Source organism: Macrobrachium nipponense, chromosome 1 (genome assembly GCF_015104395.2).
Source record: "Macrobrachium nipponense isolate FS-2020 chromosome 1, ASM1510439v2, whole genome shotgun sequence".
NCBI lineage: Eukaryota > Metazoa > Arthropoda > Malacostraca > Decapoda > Palaemonidae > Macrobrachium > Macrobrachium nipponense.
The window spans coordinates 67,334,350-67,346,849 of record NC_087200.1 but is presented as its reverse complement, the minus strand read 5'-3'; positions in this window follow the sequence as shown (position 1 = coordinate 67,346,849).

Below are 12,500 nucleotides of genomic sequence, written 5' to 3'. Positions count from 1 at the left end.
GAGCACTTCGGTCACCTCTCTTCGCAGGTCGCCGATGCATGATATACCATCTTAGTTAACTGTGCGCGCTTCAACATGATCCTTTAAGATACTACAAATGTTTTCACACACATAAAAATCAGGGAGCTACCTGGATATTCATTGACGAGGAAGGAATCGATACCACTGTCTCGAAACAGCTCCCGTGACAGAAGAGCCTTGAAAACATGGTGCCTTATCATGCAAAAATGTGATTTCTTCAACAGATAACACATTTTCAGGATCTTTGAGGAAATGAAATACTCCACCAGTAAGCACAGTTTCTCTGAAGTATGCACAATTACATGACTGTCCTTTTCCTTAGATGATCCACATTAACTAACCATTTGGCTGTGAAACAGAAAAATTCCCAGACATTCAGGAAATTTCACAACTTGGCGATAGCGCACATCATCGTTGATATCACCCAAATTTGCAGCCCAAATGATGTCATTTTTATGATTTGGGCTTCCTGACTGTGTAAATGAAGAATTCATCTGATGCGGAAACAAACATTGAGAAAGTCAGCTCATCCCAATCGTTTAAGAAATGAACCACAGAACCATGTACGGTCTTCTCTCTGTTGCGTAGTGATGTTGGGCTTGCTGATAACATGAAATGGCATGATACCAGATTTTTTCAACACACAATATACAGCACTATAACTTTTCTTCTGTCACCTTTTTCTTTCTAGTTCAAGCGCCAATTTACGTAAAGACTTTGTTGGTCTACCCACTGCCTCCGCTATGATGTCTTTTGACTCCTGAGAAAGAACTTCAGGCCTTCCATGATTCTCACTCTTTCCATGATGACAGTCATATGGATTTTTGTTCCAGTTTCTCTTAACGAAGGATTCATCTCTTTTAATGTATCTAGCTATACAGGAACATGAAATGAAGGATGCGCCACCATCCCTGGCCCCTCTGAAGGTTATAGCCTAGATTCAGTCATTCCATCTGATTTCCTCCGAGTCGTTAGCCATGGCTGTATGTAACTCTGTAACTCAGTCTGAAAATACAAGAAATGTAAAAGGAAAGATAGCTTAATAGAAACTTAAACTAATGCACTTGGAGATAAGCTATAGCAGGAAAAATTCATTCTTTAACTTTCCATTTGGTTTCTGTGGTAGGGGGGCCCTCTAATTTCAAAAACACCCTATATGTATATATATATATATATATATATATATATATATATATATAGATATATATATATATATATATATATATATATATATATATTATATATATATATATATCTATATATATTATATCTTTTATATATATATATATATATATATATTATATATATATATATATATATATATATATACCATATAGTGAAACACGTAGATCCCCTGATGATTTAACATCTTTCTTTGATGTCTGTCCGTCCGTCTGTCATTTTATCGCGGCCTAACGGCTGGTCCGATGGGCACGAAACTTGGCAGGGTTATTTTTGGGACTCCTATGGGGGTTTATAATGGGGTTTCATCCTATCTTCCCCAGCCTCCAAAGCGGGTGGGGCTGAGAAGAGATTCCCTGAAACGGAGCTGGTTCTGCCCTTGAAACAAGGCCGGTTATGCCCGTAGACTTAGTTACTTTACGAATGTTCATTCATCATGTCTATGCACATGTTTGCTAGTCCTCATAATGGGCTGCCCAAAGATGTGTCAAAGCCAGTTTAATTGGCTAAATCTAAAAGCAGTTTAATCATCCTCATTGGTGGACATTTATTTTTTTTAACTACTAGAGCTGACATTCCAAAATTGAGTTTTGACTTCTTATTTCATGAAGCTCACTTCCAGGTTCCCTATATAAATCACTGAATGCGCTCTTATAAGACCTTTAATTTCTATTTCTGTTAAAATAAGGGTACTAAAAATATATCATCCTATCGGAGGCTATTTTTTTATTCTTTTTTAAGTAATTATCATATTATTCCAAGAAAAGAGGCAATTAATTATTGTTATCGCATTTCGTTATATGGCTAAGTATGTCGAAGATTGCTTCACTTTGAAACTGTTCTTAATTAAGAACACAAAAGTAAAAATCCATCATTAATGATTTAGGATAGGACTGACAAATCATTACCAGCCATACTGGCTTGACTACTTGTTTATAATCTTAATTATATTTTCTTTCGTATTATTTTTGCATATACCGTAGAATGTGGTATTTTCACTCAGAGTTGCATCATGAGATGTTTTTTGTTTTGCTAATAATTCTAGCTGTTTTCCGTATACTTGTACGAAGGGCTTTTATCCTCATCCTGGTATGAGAGGAAATATGATTGCCCAAATTTAAGTAAAATTAGCTTCATATTGACTAGTTCCTTATAAGAGGTAACTTTTTGTTATAAAATCAAAATTGATATAAACCGGGCTTAATAGAAATGTTATTCTAATTATGGAAAGAAAATAAACGGCAAATCTGTGATCACTTATCCTGTAATAATAATAGAATGATATTTAGAATAAACACACAGAAATAGATTACCCTAAACTGAAAAGCGTTTTATTTAAAAATAGCTATACAGTCAGCTCAAATAAAAGTTTTTGCTTTTGAAAAATGGTGGTAGAGTTGCGGTTTTATTTGTCGTACTAAAAATAAAAACGAAATGGTACCGGGGATATGGTGCTCGATCAAAATCTAGTATTTACAGTATATTTTCCATTTATTTTCCATTTTCGCTTACTCGGGGAGTGAGCCTACAAACTACTTTGTTGTTGTTCTTCTTCTAATTGGGGAGATAGGAAAGGTCTATGAAGACCTGAATAGTCTATGAAGAACCTAAAAGGTCTGAAAAAGTATTTCACTTTGAGTTAAAGATAACAGGAATTTTTAAGGTAGGATATTTTACGATTTACTTATAAGAAGTGAAAATGTAAAAAAAAAAAAAAAAAAAAACAAAAAAAAAAAAAAAAAAAAGTGCATGATAAACAGTAATTAGCAAAAAATTATTTCTAACCGTAATATAGTGTATTTATCTTATTTTTTTTATTTCGTAAAACAAGGCTCTATTGGACCGTAGATCCTAGCTTGTTTTAATTTGTGTCAAGTAAGGAATATAACGTTTACAACTTATGCGTAAGGGGAAAATCTTGCACGTATCACGAGTAACCTTGAGGTCGGATCACGCCTTGTATTATATCCCCGCCCTCAGCACTAGTGTGCAGTTGAACAGTAAAGTGTCAAAGATTCAAGAAATGTATTACTCACACTGGATGCTTTCCTTATTATTCAGCAAATCAAAGCTATTGTTTAAAACGGTCTAATAAGGAAAAACATTCCTTGACCTTCAGATGTTAGTCTTTGAAACTCAAAAGTTTCCTATATAAGGAAAATAAATTATACTCAGCATTATCAACAATAGCTATGATGGATAACAATTCATAACGCTGATTGTGCTGCTCAGATGCGTATTAAAACCACTTGAAGACAGGAATTTAATTCTATCATTTATTTTCCTGTTCCCTTAATAATACTGAGATATATTTAGTAGAAAAGTTATCTATCGATAATAATAAATCCAAGTGGATCTTGTTTCCCCTCACCGGTTGGGGACCGGGTAGGTAGGGGATCGGAACAGAATAGGGGAGACATAACATCCACCCTCCTCCTGCAAAACCAGTTTGTCCGGCCCGTGTGGGGGTAAGGTAGCTTGGGGATCGGGAGGGCAGCGCAGGGTTCTAGGAGGAGCGTAGCTCGCACCATCAAGCTCGTTTACAATATCTATCATGAAGTATAGAAGGACAGTAGTGGAGGGGTGCATGGTATGCATTTGAGCAGAACTCACTTTGAAAAGAGAAGGGAAAAAGGTACAATGATGTCTGTTTTATTATTGATCTTTATAGTTTGATGTGATGTCAGCCTACTTGGGGTTGTTAAGATGCACTTAATTTTGATTACCATTTCGTTCAACATTCATATACAACGCGTTAAATAACTTATTTTAATATCATACACACGCCCACACACACACAGACACACGCACGCACACACACACACACACACACACACACACACACATATATATATAATATATATATATATATATATATATATATATATATATATATATATATACATATACATGCATACTTATATATATATATATATATATATACATATATATATATATATATATATAATATATATATATATTATATATATATTATATATATACATATATATATATATATATATATATATATATATATATATATATATATATATATATATATATATGTGACGGGTACTTACTTTCTTTGACACAGATCTAAGGTAACGTGCGCCGTGGAGGCTGTACTTTGGGGAATTAGGCTTATATAAATTCTTCTTGTCTTGCTCAATGTTCTTAATCTGGGATTCGTTTAAAAGGGTTCAAATTTTATTTGGATGAGAAATTAATTGATATGTTTCTTTGCATTAAGTTTATTCTTCGTTAGGGTTCTAACAAATGTTTTCCACCTTTCTGAGTTACTGGTCTCTTGGACTGATAAAAACTTAATTGGCACTTGTTGCAATTACGAGTCTATAGGCACGAGGGAATTTTACTGAGTATTGATTGTCACTTTCACTGTCTTTGATTGCTTCGCACACCACACCTTTGCACTGTTCTTTCTTCTGGGGATTCTTCTGTCTTTCTCTGTTTCACGGCCATGCCACTGCAGTTTCTCCCCTCAGGCTCCCCGGTTGTTCTCTCTCTTGGCTTCTCTGTTCCCCTTTTTTCTCTGCTCTCTCTGCTTTCTTCTCTCTCTGTCTGCCCTTTTTGTTGGGTTGAAATCTCCTTAGCCCCGCCTTTGGATTTTTGGATTCTGACTGGGTGTGGTTTTCATTTTCTGAAAGACTTTTTGTGTCTTAGTGGCTACTAACTTCATACGAGACCGCCTTCCTGTCAGGTCTTCTACAGTAATTCGTAGGCTTTGAATTTGTATACGCCTCCTTCTCATGTCCTGGCTTCTTTAGGGGCGTATCCCTTGGTAACCTCATAGTCATTCGTTGATACTCCTTTTGGGCTGTCTTATGACCAACACTCATGGCTTTTGATTCGTCGATACTAGAGGCCTACCTTTGGGAGGGTGGAGTTTCTTTTAAGAATTTGGTACTTCCCTCTTTCTAACAACGGGTCATAGAATTCCTTTTTAACGTATGCCAGATGGCTCTCTGACCTGTTCACGAAACGGAACGCCGATTAGTCATAGGCCGCTAATGAGAGTAGTTTCCAATTTCTCGAATATGCCTGGGTCGATATCCCTCGTCGGCTATAAATCTCTTGTTGGTCACTAATCGCTGGTACGGACAGAGGCTTTTTGGGGAGATGAAAACCAGATGTCTAATGGCTAAAAGCCAAAAATAATGTTTGGAGTAACAAAATCCCTTCGCTAAGAAAAATCATTATCGTATTCCCTTTCCCTTTTCTTCCTTATTATCCGTTTCGTGCCTTTTTCTTAAGTATTATTAAGTTATTGCCTTTTGTAATAACGACACCTGTGCCACACTATTACAGTCTCGGCCGCTACCATCGCTGACCTCCGACAAGCGTTATCTAAGCTGAAGCAAAATATTATACCTACAAGAGGACTCCTACTTATGCTTCTGGAAATCATATTGAAACTTTAACTCAAAAAACATCAAAAGTGAATGTAAACATGAGCAAATCCTTGATTAAGTAACGTTAAGGGCAACAATCAAAATTGAATGTAAGCATGAGTAAATTCTTGAGTAAGTAACATTCAGAGAAACATTAAAAAAACTCAATATGAATATGAACAAGTACTTGATTAAGTAATATTAAAAGAATCATCAAACTGAATTCAAATATGAGTAAATCACATTAAGAAACGTGAAACTGAATGCAAACAAAAATAAATCACCAAAACCAAGGAAAACTGAAAGTTAAACATAAATTAGCCCTTATGCCACATAAGTTATATAAATGCATGGTAGAAGCAAAAAAAAATAATGGTAACTATCCAAGTTTACAGTATATGATTGGTTCAGTCCTCTGTCCTATTCTATCTAGGTGGATATCGTCTTTCTTTATGGAAAAATAAATTTCGTTCTTTGTTGACGACACTTGATGGCTTCTTGTTTGCTGCGACCTGTTGTTTGGAGACAAGTCCTGGGAGAAAATATCCTTGTGTATTTGTATGCAATAACAAGTGTGTCCTTGACTTCCTACTGAGATTGTGTATTGTGTTTATGCAAAATTTCATTGGACATTCTTTCTGTAATTCCTGAGTAACCTTGTACATTAAACTATATAACTTCACTGCTTGATACTAAAACAAAATTGGCAACTCGGTTAAAGGAACCGGTTAGTGGTTAATACTTGTAGGTTTCTTCTACTGTGACAACAATTAGTAAGTTTTCACCAATCAATATCTTGTTAGTAAGTTTTCAACAACTACTATCTTGTTCGATTAATATCTTATTAGTAAGTTTTCATCAATCAACATCTTATGGATTTGAACCAAGTAAATGTATTAATTACCCCTTCAAAATCATAATCATTTCTGAAACGAATTCTCTTATCTTAAAATCACTTAATGTCTATCTTAACCTTCTTATTTATTCTTTTACTTCTAAGAATGTTCTTATGGAACGATTTAAACTTATATACGTCTTGAAATTCTTATACTGCGCATTGAACCGTTTCTTACATACCCAAATATTTCCCTTCAAGTCAAAATAAATTTGAAGTTAGTGCACATAACTCCAAAAAAAATTGCTACAAACCAACTAATTAAAGTAAGAATTGCAACAATAAAAGATTATTCTCCTAGTCGACCGATGGCGGTAAACTTAGCAATAAAGAAATCAAATAAATACATGGGAATAATGGGATGAATTAATGGGTTTGTTCTTCTGTTTCACTGAAAAGTGACTCTTCTATTTCTTAGGTTATATCTAGTTCCTTCTTCTGGAATTTCTTCTGAACGTCTCTGTCATTTCGGATTCTTCAACTTCTTTGGTTCTCTTGACCTTGTCCTTGTTTATCCAAAATTCTTCTTCTTCTAATGATTCAGCATATGTGGAAGGCATTTGGCTATTCATTTTCTTAACCTTTATCTTAGTTTCTTGTACGTCTACGACCTTGTATGGTCCTGTGAATTTTTTTGTCGGCAACTTATAATTAATACCCACTTCTTACTTCCTTCTTAATATAGACTTCATCCCCATTTCTTTCTTGTAGTCTACAGCCTTAATCCTTCTTGATGCTTCTCTATCATATTCTGCTGGGCTTCTTCTAAATTCTTGTGCAATTGCTTGTGAATTACTTTAAAGTTTCCGATTCTATCTTCATGATATCTTCAGAGTAATTAGGCTGTACTGGCTGATTCAGCCATGCATAAGGTAATCTGGGTTCATATCCATCAAAGCTTTTATGGGAGTTGCTCGAGTACTCGTATGATGCCTTGCATTTAATGATAATTGGACTAAAGGTAAATTGACGTCCCAGTCAGGATCCTGTCCTCCTGTGTGACGCAATACGTCTAAAACCTTCCTGTATTTCCTTTCTACCAAGCCATTACTAGCTGCGTGATACGGCTGTATCGCTACCTTTTCTACCTTAAAGGCGTTACAAATTTCTTGAACTAATGAGTTGTTGAACTCGGTCCATTATCAGAAATAATGAGCTGTGGGCAGAATATCTGCAAAATATCTTATCGAAGAGTGCGGTTGCACAATCCTTGGCACTTTTACTAGTTAGTGGTACCAACTCTGTATATCTCGTGAGCCGTCGATACATACTAGTATATTTCTTATTCCCTTTACTCGTGGTATGGAGATTAGTGATAAGATCAATAGATACTCTTTCGAAAGGAGTCTGTGGGATAGGATATTTCCCTAGTGGTACTTCCTTGTCTGTTCTTCCCTTGTAGCTGTTGCATATATTGCAGCTCTTCACATAATTACTAACAGTCCTTGTGAATTCCCTTCCAATGGAAAGTTCTTTGAATTAATCTAATTGTCTGCATCCCTTCCTGGGTGAGCTCTCATGTCATCGTCGTGCATTAGCTCAATGACCTTGTTTCTTAGACTCGTAGGTACTAACCTTTTGTGCAGCACACTAGAAATTGACCAAATGGGTCATATTCGTGACACATCCAAATTAATACGCCATCTATGTCCGTTAGTGCATCTGTGGGACATCCAACCTTCCTACCTAGTTCGGTTAATTCTTGTTGGCTGTGTTTTCTTTCGTTTCTAACGTATTTGAACAGTTCTCTTATATCTTCATCTCTTTCTTGTTCCTTTATGAAATTTTGCCGGGAAAGCTCCTCTGTATAATGCATGGTGAGTACATTTACGTCATTGCACGTTGTTTCATTCTTTCTTCTTCTTGACTTATCATATTTATACTATCACCTTGTGGACACATATCTTGATAATGCGTCTGCTACCTTATTCGTCTTCCCAGGGACATATTTTCACCTCTATATCATAATCTTGGGCTGTCATGAACCAACGGGCTCTTCGTCCAGAAAAATTAGGGTTCTTTAGCATTTCTACTGCGGCTGAATGATCCGTGAACACGGTTTATCTTGTAACCAAAAATGATATATCTGAAATGCTTTAAAAGCGTCTATTATAGCTAAGAGAATCGAGGTCTGTTACTGAGTAGTTCACTTCTAGGGCTTTAATTTCCTACTGTAATAAGCTATCGCATTATACTTATTAATCTTGTCTTTGCATTAAACATGCTCCTATACCAATGTGGCTTGCGTCCATGGGCTAAAAACAAGGAATTCTTTCTTGCCGAAGTCTGGGAAACTAAGTACTGGGGGATGTGTTAATCTTTCTTTCAATTCATCAAAAGCTTCTTGCTGCTTGTCTGTCCATATAAATGATACGTGTTCCTTTAAAAGTTCAGTTAGTGGTGCGGATATGACTGCAAAGTTCCCTACGAACTTGCGGTAAAAACCTGCTAAACCTAAAAATGACTTTACGTCCTTCTTGCACTGAGGTGTAGGATATTCCTTGATTGACTTAATCTTTAAGTCGTTTACTTCTACGCCCTTTTCACTTAGTGTATGCCCAAGGTAGTTTATTTTCTTTTTAAGGAAGTTACACTTCTTTAGTTTAAGCTTCAGGTTGGCTTTTCTTAATCTCTTTAGGACTTCTCTGACTAAGTCTATGTGTTCCTCTATAGTGTCTGTTGCTATTACCAAAATCATCTATGTAACAGTGTACGTCCTGCCTAGTAAATCGCCCAAAAATTTTATCCATTAATCTTACAAAAATTACCGGGCTTGATTTTAGACCAAAGGGCATTCTTACATACTGGTATCTGCCGTTACTAGTGGAAAAAGCAGTCAAGGGTTTACTTTCTTCGTCTAGAGGGATTTGCAAGAATCCCTGCAATAAATCTATTGTGGTGAAGTACTTCTTGGACCCTATAGTGGCGATAAGATCTCGCATTGACGGCATTGGATAAGGATCATTTTCAGTAATTTGGTTCAATTTTCTGAAATCCACAACTATTCTATAAGTTTTGTCCCTTTTAGGAACTAGCAAAAGTGGAAAGGACCATGGGGATTTAGATGGTTCTATTATTAATTGCCTATTCATTCTTTGTACTTCTCTTTCAATGATCTCCTTCTGGAATGTTGCTACTCTGTAGGCTGGTATGTAAATTGGCTTTGTGTTTGATGGAATGTCTATCTTGTGCGTTATTTCGCATGTATTTTCCCAAAGGTGTCGCCATCTAGAGCGACTATATCCTTATATTCGCACAGTAAGTCTATGAATTCTTCTCTAAACATGGTTTTCCTTAATGTCCTTTAAATGAGATCCTATCTTAGCTCTTTCTCAGTTTTATGTCCTGAGCGTAATTTTCATTTCCTTACTAATTGCTGCTACCGTTTCCCTTTCTATAACTCGGATAGGTATGGAGTATACTTCTGCTAGGCCTATCTCTGTACCTGGTGTTAATTTAACCTTTCCTCCTCTCTGTTATTCGTAATCTGTAACGCTATTTTGCCCTGTCTAACTTCATGTAAACTAGAAGAATATGTATTCCATTTACTTGCGACTTTCAGTAAGCGTGAGAATTTCCTTTCCTTCAAAAATTGGATTTACTCTACATTCTACCCACGTGCTTTCTCTGGTTTAAGCCTTAATTCCCTTTCTAACTTTAATAAGTGCATTGATTTGATTCTAAGAGGTTAATGATCTGTTGTGAACTCGTGATGCATTCTGGATATCTTCCCTCCGTCTTATCCTTCTTTAAAATACCTTTCAGTGTGGGATTCTCTTGAGTCTGGGTTCTTTTGATTAACTTGCATATTGGTATTCTAGAAATCTCACGACCGTTGTTAATCACTAGTTGTTCTCTAGGGAGCATCAATGCTTATCCCTTGTCTAGCCATAGTTGGATAACCTATCAGCAAATGAGCAAAAGTTAATTGTATATCTCTGGCTACCAGAACCTTTTCTCTTAGAGCAATTCTTCCTAGCCTAAATGGAAAATCTAACTGTCCAATTACGTGGATATCATTACCCTGGACGTCTGTGATTCTACAATCTACCGCTGGGTTCAAACTTAAGTGAGAAAAATACAATCGATACACCTTTTCTGACATTATATTCTTAGGACTACCTGTATCAAAGAATGTAATAATAGGTTTCTCTAGACCGACATGTGCGGGAAATAATGGTCTATAATTTATATTCATTTCCTACATCAACTTGCTAACCTGTATAGCTGGGCTTAGCCTTGACATTCCGGACGTTCTCTCTGTTATAGAGGAAGATTCATTGTACCAGTAAGCAGAAAATTTCCCATTGCGTCGTCCGACATTGACTGAGCTGGTTGATACCCTATACTTGCTGTTTGATTGGGATATCTATTTGGGGCGGAATCTCTATTTCCTCTAACTGGGGTTAGATTGACTATTGGTTCTACTTCTGCCTCTCGACTGAGATCTACCTCTAGGAGCTGAAACAAATTTATTTCTGCATTCTCGAGCACTATGTCCTGTTCTCTTATGGAAAGGACAGAAGGCTATCCCTCGGCAGTCCACTGGCCATAATGTCCTCTCTTCTGACAGTTATAACACGTGACTGTCGAAATCCTCCTTAAGAAGATTTACCTGGCATCTTATTCTGATTTCTAGATGGTGTCCTAGATCTATTTGGACCTCTTTCCTGTTGTCCTATAGCGACTAAAGGTCTGTATATAGGATTCCCTTCAGGTCTTCTACCTAGGATTTTTGTTTCCTCCTCTTCAATCTCTGCTACATCATCGGATGTCTCCCACTTACGAGTCATCCTTGCAATAACTTCCGTTGGCAGGCTTCCAATCATTATTGCTAGTCTAAATATTTTTTTAACATGACTCATTAGCATTTTTTGCTTGCCTCCTTTTACCTCTATCCAACCTGTGGTTTCCATGAAGTTACCCATTCATTCATATTGTTATACAACTGAGAGCTAAACTCTTGATAACGTCTTTCGTCTAACTTAAATTGACGCACTATCCTTGCCAAGCTAGTAACTGGATCTCTTTCACCAACTGTGGAATAAACCTTCCTAAAATATCCCTCGTCGGCTATAATCTCTTGTTGGTCACTAATCGCTGGTACGGACAGAGGCTTTTTGGGGAGATGAAAACCAGATGTCTAATGGCTAAAAGCCTAATGTTTGGAGTAACAAAATCCCTTCGCTAAGAAAAGTCATTATCGTATTCCCTTTCCCTTTTTTTCCTTATTATCCGTTTCGTGTTTTTCCTTTTCTTAAGATATTATTAAGTTATTGCCTTTTGTAATACGACACTGTGCCACACTATTACATATATATATATATATATATATATATATTATATAATATATATATATATATGTTATATATATATATATATATATATATATATATATAATGTATATAAATATATATATATATATATATATATATATATATATATATATATATATATATATATATATATAATATATGTATATATATATATATATATATATATATATATATATATCTATATATATATATATCTATATTATATATATATATATATATATATATATGCTATCCGGGGATACAATCCACAATGAAGTAAATCCTCTTGTCGTTTAAAATATATATTACTTGTACAGGATTAAAGCTTTCGACCATCAACTGTGGTCTTGTTCACTAAAGTGTGATATATCACACTTTAGTGAACAAGACAACAGTTGATGGTCGAAAGCTTTAATCCTGTACAAGTAATATATATTTTAAACGACAAGAGGATTTACTTCATTGTGGATTGTATCCCCATTTACTTAGAGGTACGACATAGTACCTGGCTTCTGCATATATATATATATATATATATAATATAGATATATATATATATATATATATATAATATATATATATATATATATAAGTATGTATGTATATACATACATACTTATGTATGTATCTTGTTTGTTCACCCCGGACGGTTGGGACGGTAGGTAGGGAGGACAAGAC